We start from the raw sequence: 11,285 nt of genomic DNA on the forward strand, positions 1-11,285 counted from the left end.
TGATTAAAAAATTATTTTATTATACAAAATTTTAAAAAAATAAAAAATTATAATTATAAGAATACATCTAAATTAAAAAAAAATAAATCTCAAAATCAAGATGATAATTTTTTAAAAAAATTATAGTTATAAAAATTAACATCTTGTAATTATATTTTTTGTAATAATAATTTTATTTAATTTTTTAAATTAAATTAAGTATAGTGAAGTTTACAAAAATTAACATGAAGAGAAAATCTCCCTATAATTACTGTAAAATTCTTTGTAATTAATATTAAAAAGCTTTCTTATACAAATTAAACAAAATTATAATTACAAAAAAAATTAACATTATAACTTTTTAAAATAGAATTATAATTATAAAAAATTAACATATTGGATTTGAGATTTATTTATTTTATTAAATTTAGGTATCTTTGTAATTATTATTTTTTATTTTAAAAAATTTTATAAAATAAAATGATTTTTTAATTCATTGAGGGATAAAATGATTTATTAGCGTCCAAGTAGTTAACAGATACGAGCTTAAAAAAAAAGTAGTGCAAAGAACATGTTAAAATTTTGCGGTGGTGAGATGTAAATATTACAAAACGAAGTGGTGTAGAGATAATTTTTCTTAAAAATTTTAAATTAATCTTTATTTTTCTACATACCCCACCTAATCCCAAATTTACCCTTATTATAATTTTTATCTTTTTTTTAAGCACCCATCATATAAAACTTATAAAATCTATTTTTAAAAAAAATTATCAAAATCACTATAAAGAAAAAGATTTATATATCATTGCCATAACCATAAAAAAGATTTGATACTTTTTCATCATCCTCTATTGAGTACTGTAAATTAATTTCTTCCATGATTAAAAAAGTTGAATAAACAATAGTTGAGAAGAAATAATAATTTAAAAAGTTAAAAGAAATTAGGATTTAAAAAATTAGATTAGCTATATTAGATGTTAACAAAAATTATTATGTGGGTGCATGTAAAACCTATTTATCCTTTTAAGTCATTTCAAACGAGGATAAAAAAAAAATCGGTATTAGAATGGAAGTGATTAGTGGGGTATGGCGAGATATAATGAAGGGGTCAAAATATCACAACTCGGAGGATAAATCTGTTATTCGAAACTCTGTTTGAATCCCATCAAAACAACACCACTTTTACCAATGAATAAGACTTTTGACACCACTAAAAATTCCTCATAAAATCCTTTCTGAATTAAAATTACCGAAATAATGAAAGACAAAATAATTCTTTCCTTATTTTGAATGAGAATTCAGTTAACCACTTAGCCCTTATATAGATTATTCTTTTAACAAATTTTTTTAGATCAACCCCATTTCATGATTTATATATATATTTAAAATTTAGTTGAAAAAATAAATTATTTTTTTAGATAAGTAAAAGAGTTTAGAGTTATGGGGATATAAACTATATAATGAGAATAAAATAATTTGAGATTTTAGGATTTAGATGTATTTCATAAATGAAACTTAAAAGAAAATTTTTTTTTTTTTGTGAAATTTGATTGAAAGATTATTAATTTTAGTTTGTATTTTATATATTAAAGTGGGGGTTATTTAGAAAATAAAACTGAAAAGGAGTGTTGTAAAGACTTTGAAGGGTTTTAAAAGCCCGCACTCTTTACGAATAACTGTCCAAGGGCACTTTCATTAAAAAAAAAAACACATTAATTTAAGAGCAATGATATTTAATCAGAAGGATGATAAAATTAACTATTACACCATACAACGTAAAAGAAAAGACAAAATAATCAATTAACACTATAAGTCTATAATATTATATTCATTTGTCTCCCATCTGTCTTTCTTTTGTATTTTTAGCATTTTTCTTAATTTAAATATATCGTATTCGACAGTTAATTTGCAGAAGCTATAACTAGGAAGGTAATGAGATAAACTTATAGCGAAAAAGTAAAATGCTTCTTAATTTCATTTCTTGATTAAAAAAAAAATAATAATAATTTAGTCATTTCCATGGTAATGCTATCATACATCAAATTCAAAGACATTGATCCCATAACAAATCTATCAGGTTCTGTAATATGCTAATGCTATCATGCATAAAAACTAAAACATATTATGTCCTGACAAATTAAGTTGCTAGTTATTTGATATCTAGTCGGATGTCTGAACTTGAAAACGACAATTTCTTTCTAATCTCTTTTTCAATAAAATTTTTATTGGCAATCAAATTTAAACTTCAAATTTAGCTTCTATTTGAAGGTTATAAACACCTTATTATTTAGTATTATAGCTGGATAGCTATAATAAAATATTTAGTAAATACTTATTACTATAGTCTGAAGGTTTAGTTGATTTCATCTCACTGATGAAAAATATAAAATAACTTTACTATTTTTGTAAATTCTATTTATAATAAATTATCAAAATTTATTTTATTGCTACAGCTTTTTTTCCCATTGCAAGTTGAACTTTTAAGCCACATACTTTTAACACCAAACATACTCTAAATTGGATCTCATAGATTGCTTTGAAAAAAAATCGAAGTTCATGCCTACATCTAGAGAATTGTCAACGTGCGGTGCCCAACTTTTTGAGAGGCCGGCCCAACATTGCCCCACTTGGGCCATGGCTAGCAAGAGGCCCATTGCTTTTTCCTTTTTTTTCCTTCCAAATTGAGTTGGGCTGCTTTTATTATATATATTAAAAAAAAATTCGTCATATATCTTAAGTTTAGTATGTTATCAAAAATATTATAAAAATTTAAATTTATTTAATTTTTCACCCTAACTTTTTAATTTATGTCAATTGTCCACCAAAACGTTAAATATTTAATGAGTAATAATACAGCCACAAACGTTTGTATAAACTTATTTTGTACAAATTGATTTGACATTAACTTATTAGTTGAATAAAAATATAAAATAATAAAAACAAATCATGTGGACCAAGGGACATCTAATCTAATCAATTAAATTATGTCACATTAGTTTGTACAATAAAAATTTATACAAGAATTTGTAACTATATTATTACTCATATTTTTTTTGAAAAATATTATTACTCATATTTAATAGAACCTAAGTAAAATGACTATTTTACCCTTGCATTCAAAGAAAATTATAGTCATCCATCTTAAATTTATCTTGTTATAAAAAATAATACAAAAGTTTGAATTTGTTGAATTTTCCACCTAAATTTTTAATTTGATCAACCTTAACCAAAATATTAACTCTATTAGAATATCTTACAGAATCTAAATAAAATGATCTTTTTACCCTTGAATTCAAGAGTATTTTGACTTTTCAATATAAATAATTAAATTAAATTAAAGAAGAAAAAATAAAATATCAAACCCAACAAAATCCACCAAAGATTTTGATCCCTAACCACAATTTGCATCAAATCATTTGTCAACCAAAAACAAAATAAAATACATCTCATTATGTTCTTTCTTATCTTCTCTCTTTCCAAATTTTTAGTGTTCACAAAATCAACACTAAAATCGTACCAAATCCTTAATCATCAACATCCTTCCTCACTAAATCCTTCAACTATCTACGGTAATTAACAAAAACATGCATTGGGCTATGAAAACCGGCCGTTGAGGAATCCTACGACAGTTGTATATACGACAGTTGTATATATTCATGAGGCTAGCAAAAGTGGTAACGGCAGTGATGATTAGCGATAATGGTAGCTATGTTACTGCAAATTGGGGTTGATTGGGTGTTCATGAAATCAAATGTAAGGATTGAATTCATTGGTGTCGATGAAATAGGGTCTAGGGTAATTTGTAGATTGATTGGGTAGTTTAGTGGACAGTTGATGCAAATTAAAAGCTTAGGGTTGAAATGTGAACCAATTTTATTTTTTGTAATATTTTTTATAATAAGGTAAACTTAATGTGAATGACTGATAATTTCTAAATACTTAGCATGTTAAATGTCTAAATTGCCTTATGATGTCCACATCAGTTATGATGATAGCTAACATTTTGGCGGATGATCCAATATAAATAACTTTGGTGGATGATCAATGCAAATGATAAACTTAGGGCATAAAATTAGTCAAATTTAATTTTTTATAGTATTTTTTATACCATGATAAACTTAAGGTATCTAATTGATAATTTCTCTACAAAAAAATTACAAAATTGGCAATCTTGGTTATTAAGCTCAAGTTCTCTAGCACTCCAACACTTTAACCACTAAGCCGAGCCAATTACGGGTAAATAATGTAAACAAAATTTTAAGTAGGGCATAGAAAGTTCAATCGTTCAAATTTTTTAAAAGATAAACAGTAATAAAATTAAAAATTAGTCAAATTAAAATATTTTCCATTAAATTTGATTATAAGGGGAATTAATTAAGGAACTTCAGGTATATTAAAAGAAAAATTTCACGTATGTGTAACATAATAATAATAATAATGAAGAAGAAGAAGACTTAACAAACTATAGTACACTTAATTATAATACAAATTCAATTAATAACTAATTAATTTGTAATTTAGAATAACATAAAGTTAATGAATAATACAAATTCATCCCAATTGAAATGAAACATAATATCATCTAAATTTTCAATTCAATCACATTAATTTAAAGAATATTGTTGGAGGAATTAAATAGAGCGACCATGATCTCCTCCAAGTGAAAGTGAGCAAATGGTTGAGCAGGTCACCTTGACCAGGTGGTATGAGCTTGATCAGATCACCTCGACCAGGTACAATGAGGTTGAGCAGATCGCCTTGACCAGGTGGTATGAGCTTGATCAGATCACCTCGACCAGGTGGTATGAGCTTGATCAGATCACCTCGACCAGGTACAATGAGGTTGAGCAGATTGCCTTGACCAGGTGGTGTGAGCTCGAGCAGATGACCATGTGGTATGAGCTTGAGCAAATCACCTCGACCAGGTGCTATGAGGTGGAGCAGATCACCTCGACCAGGTGCTATGAGCTCGAGCAGATCACCTCGACCAGGTGTTATGAGCTCGAGCAGATCACCTCGACTAGGTGTTATGAGCTCGAGCAGATCACCTCGATCATGTGCTATGAGCTTGACCAGATCACCTCGCCCAGGTGGTCTAAACTTGAGCAGATCACATCGGCCAAGTGATGACCAGGAATAAAGACTCAGTTAAAATAAACCACCACAAAGCTCTTCCGAAAAATCAGGGCACGAATTTGATTAATTAATGGTTATTGTCACGATCTAAGGTCGTGGGTGTGGGGTATTTATAAAAACCCCGAGAAAACCACGCGAAGAGGGGGAGGAAAGGGGGGGATCTTTTTCTCTTGATCTCACTGAGAAATTCTTTCTGGAGACTTTACTTTTTTGTAAATTATTTAAAAAGCTTTTGGTTTGAAGGCAATGTTTATGAAGCCATATGAGAGATGGCATATTTAGTTTTTTCTGTAAACCCCATAACTGACTTGAGCGTCGGAGGGTTTACGCCGGAAAAACTTCCGGCACCTCTGACCATTCTCTGTAATTTCAGGTACTTATTAATCGTCAGCTTGAAGATTATATGCTCATGAATGTTCTGCTCATAATTAGAGAATATTCTTGGAGATCAACCAACAGCTTCCCACCAAACAAATTTAATGCTGATGCAGGGATCCGAAATTGAGTCACTAACCAACTGGTTCGGATTTCGGCATCAACAAATATATTAGTGTAATTAAATTAAAATTTAGTCATAAAATTTAAAACATACTTTTTATGAGTTTTTTCATGTGTCGTGCTTTGACCTGTCTCAAATCATGCCGCACTTTTGAGGCCAACATGCTTGAAAGTTTAAGTATGGCCCAGACTACATGTATGCCATGTTGTGTTGTGCTTCATGACGCTAGGGTGTTGGCCATCTCTACCTACATTAGAGAATCAATAGAGAATTCATGATTGCTATTGGAATGAACAAAATTGATTTTTAGAAACTAATAGTCAATTTAAGTATTTCATAAATTATTTTTAAAATTAATTTTGACCTGATAAATTACTTTATTCTAAAACAAATTTTGAAAAGAGAGGAATGAATCGGTTTTATCCTTTAATATAATTTTAAAAATATCCTCGATTATGTTAAATAAACCTAAATATGTCTTTAATTCCAAATATAAAAATAAAAAGTTATACAAACAAAAAGCATCTTTACATAAACTGATCTTTCGATTCCAAATCCATCTACAAAACAAAAATAATATAATATTTATTCATCGTTACACTCATTTTAGTCATAATCAAGATTTTAAGAGTTAACATTTGTTACTTTTAAAAAGAGTTTACTAATTGCAATGAACTTCTTTTATTGATTGCTTATACTAGCATAAGTAACAGTGATTATCTTAAAAATTACATCATTAAGAAACTAGCCTCAATATTGCCGCCACAAACATTAATGTCTCGACTCTCAACTATAATGTTTAGAAAAATGAAAAAAAAATATACACACAAATATTAATGTCTCGAGTCTCAACTATCATGTTTATAAAAATGAAAAAAAATATACACAAAACGTTTTAGCGTATTTCCGCTCTGTGTTATTCCAAGAATTGATTAGAATCCCAATTGACTTGATAGAAATTTACTACAGATGTAAAAGAACCCGTAAATAGCTTGTCAACTGCAGATGTAGAAGAACCTGTAAATGACCTAGTTTGTGTATGGCTTCCATTCTGTTCTATGCTGAATTGGCAATATGCCCTCATTACTTCGGACTTGGTTTCATCGCGTTTGATAAACTTGAATCCGGAACGGCAGCCCTGCCTTCGAGCATGCTCACAACGAAAGACATCAAAGGCCTATTTGTAGGAGTCACTGAAGAGCTACATTGATCATTACCATCACTTGTTCTTCGATAAAATTTGAACCCAAATTTGGAACAACTAGCTCCATTAAGTTTCCTTGCTCTTTTAAGATAAGAGCCTAACTAGAAATAGGTAGAAATAACATTATATTTGGTTTAGTTATAAATTCAATAGCAATGGAAACAAAAACCTGTAAGAGCCAAAGTTACCCAATCTAGAAGATAAAATTTATCCTCCTTTGTCCTGCAAATAACGTTGCTTCTCCCGCTCTCAATTTCCAAAGTAACAATCCCGAAACTACAGACCTCTGCTTTGTCCGTTAAATAGCCATGCTTTGCATATTCTGGTGCCATATATACGCTGCACAGTCATGAATTTGGATTTGAATATTACATTGATTTTCATGAGAAGAAAAAGAGAAAACATTGATCAGAAATTAGCATGCAGCAACCCACAAGGTTCCTGCAATTCAAGTTCTTATGTAGGGGTTCTCTTCTTCATCAAGTTTGGCTATACCGAAATCGAATATTTTTTGGGTTTAGGTCCTTATCAAGAAGCACATTGGTTGCTTTAGTGTCTCTGTGCACAATCGATATAGCTTTACAAGATTAGGGTGTTGTAAAGCAGAAATCATGCCAATCTCATTAACGATTTCTCGATTTCCTTGCTTTGATTTGGAAGAAAGCTGCTTGACTTCAATGACTTTGCCATCTGCCAATAGGCCCTGCAATTTTCAGAAATGTAATCATATCTCTATATTGAAGAGATTATTATTAATTTTTTTTTTTGAAAAAAAGTAATCATATATAAATCTCCTATGCTATGAAACAGAAGGTATTATTTATCATGCATAGAATACTCTGTAAACAGGGCCAAAAACGCCTTCACTAATCTCGTTCTCAGAAGCAAAGTTGTTTGTGGCAGCTTTAATTTGCCGTAGGTGAAAGGAACCAGTATGTAAGTCTAGGCCCTTCAGCTCTATGGAAGAAATAACTGGGTTAATCTTCAAAAACAAGATTCTTCACATGCAGATTCTGAAAAAGAGACAAATCGAACTATAGATTGCAAAGAAAGTTTGTTTTTTATTCTCATTTTAAAGTCCTTGTTCCAATGTATGTTTTCTTTTGGAAGAAAAAAACCCTTCTACCAAAGGACACTAACAATTAAGATTAGAATAAATGCTGCTACTGCCACAATGCCGAGTACTGTGCCTACATTTGTACTATTCCTGCTTCCATTTATTAATGGGGATATGATATATGCTTGAAAAAAAAAACAAATCACTTAATACAAGGAATTCACATAGATATAACATTAGGGGACTTTTTTAAAATCTATGAACTTGCAATGAAACATGCCTCGTGTTAGTATTAAACCTACCAGGAATGTAAAGAGAAATAGCTGATAAAAGAGGACTATAAACTCCTGTATATAAGGGATAGTAGTTGTCCCTTTTCCAGCCCTATAGAGACGAGTCTCCATGGTATTGTTTGTCACAAAAGCAGAAAATGTTTTCAAAATTACTTTACAACACTACCAGCTAATATCGAAATCCTTCAGCTCCAGATTCCCCTGCAATAATGATACCCAATCAACTTAACTTTTCATACAGAAACTGAATTGTGTAAAGATTGAAAACAAATTACCTGAATGTAACCATGAAATATACGTCTTCCTAGACTGCGGTAAGTTTTGTCGTCAGTGAAGAATACTTCTGCAAATGGAGATTGACTATGTGGTTTCCATTTACCATACAATATCCACAGAAAGTTAGAGAAATGGGAGAAATGCGTGCTTCAGTGTACAACTGGGACCCATTCATCAACAATCTAGATGTATTTATCTGAATATAAAAGTCTTCACAGGTACTATTATCTATGAAGTGATCAGTGGTGCTAATTTGGAAGCCCCTGCTGCATCTGAATCGTCTTCAAATGTTGTATTTCCATCGGCAATCACTTGTTTCCCACAGCAGTTTATATGAAGAGACCAGTGATCTGGGACGATAAAGAACTGTCAGCATCTAATGCACAAGAAAAGTTGTAGAATAAAAACTTTTAAAAGAAAAATTAAAAGCCAATGATTTTTTCATAGCATTGTTGTACAATATAAACAGCATTAGCAGAGTTTTTTTTTTTTTTTCTCTTTATAATAATGAAACCGTTATAAGAGCTGTAAGGAAATGGTCTTGTCAATTATAAAATGGATTTCTGTCCCATATTTATTTAATAGTGCTCCCATGTTCCTCGAGTTAAGAAAGAAACTTTCTTGTTCTGACTTACTTGTTGGGCAGGTGAAGCATTTCAATTTCTATAAGGATGCAAGGTGGTGGTCAGAATTATAACAACATAATAAATAGTCTAAACTTGATTAAATTATGAAAGAAAACTAAGTCAAGGCAATGCAAAAAGTTACTTTTAAGTTGATAATGATCTTACACGCTTGGGATTTCACAATTTGAATCTGAGCTCCCATCAGTGAAATTATTATATGAATGAGCTCTGCAATAGATATTTCTATGAGACTGATCATCTCTCGCTGTGCAATGTAAATTACATGAAACAAGCAAAAGAGATAAGCTGACTGTTGAAATGATCAAGAATGATTATCAAGTCAATCAAAGAACAAATAACCCTTTTAATAACAGAGATGAAAGCAAATAACAACACAAACAATTTTTATAGAGGTTCAGCCATAGTGGCCTAGTCCTCTTGAGAAACGAAGCTATAGCCTTATGTTTTTCTTTGAATCAAGTTACAATCTTACAGAAAGTATTACGAAGAACGCAATGAATCATAATAAAGCCTAAAAGACCTTATATCTAGCTCTAGAAAGATCCAGCAATTTTGTGAGTCATCCAGCTTGCATTCTGGGTTTGTTATACTTTCCCGCTCTTAGTAACCGTTTTTTAACAGCTTCTTCCACGTGCTGAACATGTGAGACCCATTAGTGAATTAAACGGCATCTGCATATGTCGTTTTAGGCGTATAGTTGATAAGTGTATCACGTGCAAGTCACATGCTTCACTTAAAACTACATTCGACACCAACTCATTATCATAAACATGATTTAAGCTTGTAACCGACATATCATTAAGAATAAAACCGGCATGTGAGCTATAACTCGCTGATCCATCTGACCATGTCCTCTATTCTAGAATTCGGATTCTGATTTGCATTTCAACACTTATATTTACTTGTTTCATTTACAGATTTACTGTAAGTTGCTGGTATAGCTCCACTTAGCAAGTTTCCAATCAAGTACCTAAACAAAATGACTGTAACTCTGTACAAGTTATGTCTGTCTGTTGATGGAGAGAATGAATTAATGAACATTATGGAAAAAAAAAAGACATAGAAGTTTGTCAAACAACCTGCACTTGGAGAAAAATAGGATTAAAAAAAAAAATTGCTTACACGTAATTTACTCAAGGACCAGAAAACTTGCTTGGAATTACTCCATTTGGCTTGTTAAAGATGAGATCCCCGCAAGAAAATTCATGACAAAAAAAAAAAAAAAAAAACTGATTTTTCTCCTATGTGTACCTGGGAAGAAGGAATTACAGTGAGTTCAAACTAACAAGACTCTCAAGCCTATCATTTGTGCAAGATATTCAGGCAGCTCTCCTGTAATATTGCAACTCCTCAATATCCTGCAGTGTCACAACCAAACAGTAAGATTTTCAAAATAGTCGAAAGACGCAAAAAAATTCTATCAACTGGGTATTTACAAGTAATTCATCTTCTTCACATGACTAAGTGATGGAAAAGGTCCTTCAGGTTCATTCAGGTCGCTAATTCTCCAGCATATTGAAATTCAACGAAAACCAAACCAAGTATGAATCAAATATGTTGTAGACATGATGTAACAAAAAATTAAAACCTTTTAAAATGAGAAACCATACATACAGGTCAGTTGATTCTACCGGAGAAACAATGCCAGAAGGAATTGGCCCAACCAATTAAACGACTTCCCCGGATGACTCTGTTGATACATATAATTTTTGTTTCATTAATCATTAGCATTATTCACATAATTCTTGTTATAAATAGTATAATAAAGAACGAAGCTAGCAATCTAATTATTTTTATTGTGCTATAATAAAATAAATTAATTAATAACACTGTACATAAATTTTTTTCATCTGTGAATTGTTAATGTAATCACCTCATTTGTTGACTCCGTACAATCTTATATTTCAATCAAGCAAGAGTTGAATTTTTACATTTAGATACATTATATTTAGATGCCTAATTTGTAGGTTGGTTGATTATTATCGTATATCTAACGCCGCATATATATATTTTTATATCTAACACTAGATTATTTATTATTCTCGTATATAATAAATCGCGGTGTACTTATGTTTTTATTTTTTTAATAAAAGAGGACTAAATGTTTTCGAATTTGTAGTTAAAATATATGAACATATTATAATGTTTAAAATAAATTACAAATTTGATAATGAGGTTTCATGTAGGCAGGAGG

At 30.4% G+C, this 11,285-nt stretch overlaps 1 pseudogene; it reads right to left on the reverse strand.

Annotated features, from left to right (window-relative positions):
• Window positions 1–6,697: 6,697 nt before the first annotated feature.
• The window catches only part of LOC112099876, a 14,978-nt pseudogene continuing 10,390 nt past the window's right edge, over window positions 6,698–11,285 (reverse strand).

The sequence above is a fragment of the Citrus clementina genome, unplaced genomic scaffold (genome assembly GCF_000493195.1).
Source record: "Citrus clementina cultivar Clemenules unplaced genomic scaffold, Citrus_clementina_v1.0 scaffold_3, whole genome shotgun sequence".
NCBI lineage: Eukaryota > Viridiplantae > Streptophyta > Magnoliopsida > Sapindales > Rutaceae > Citrus > Citrus x clementina.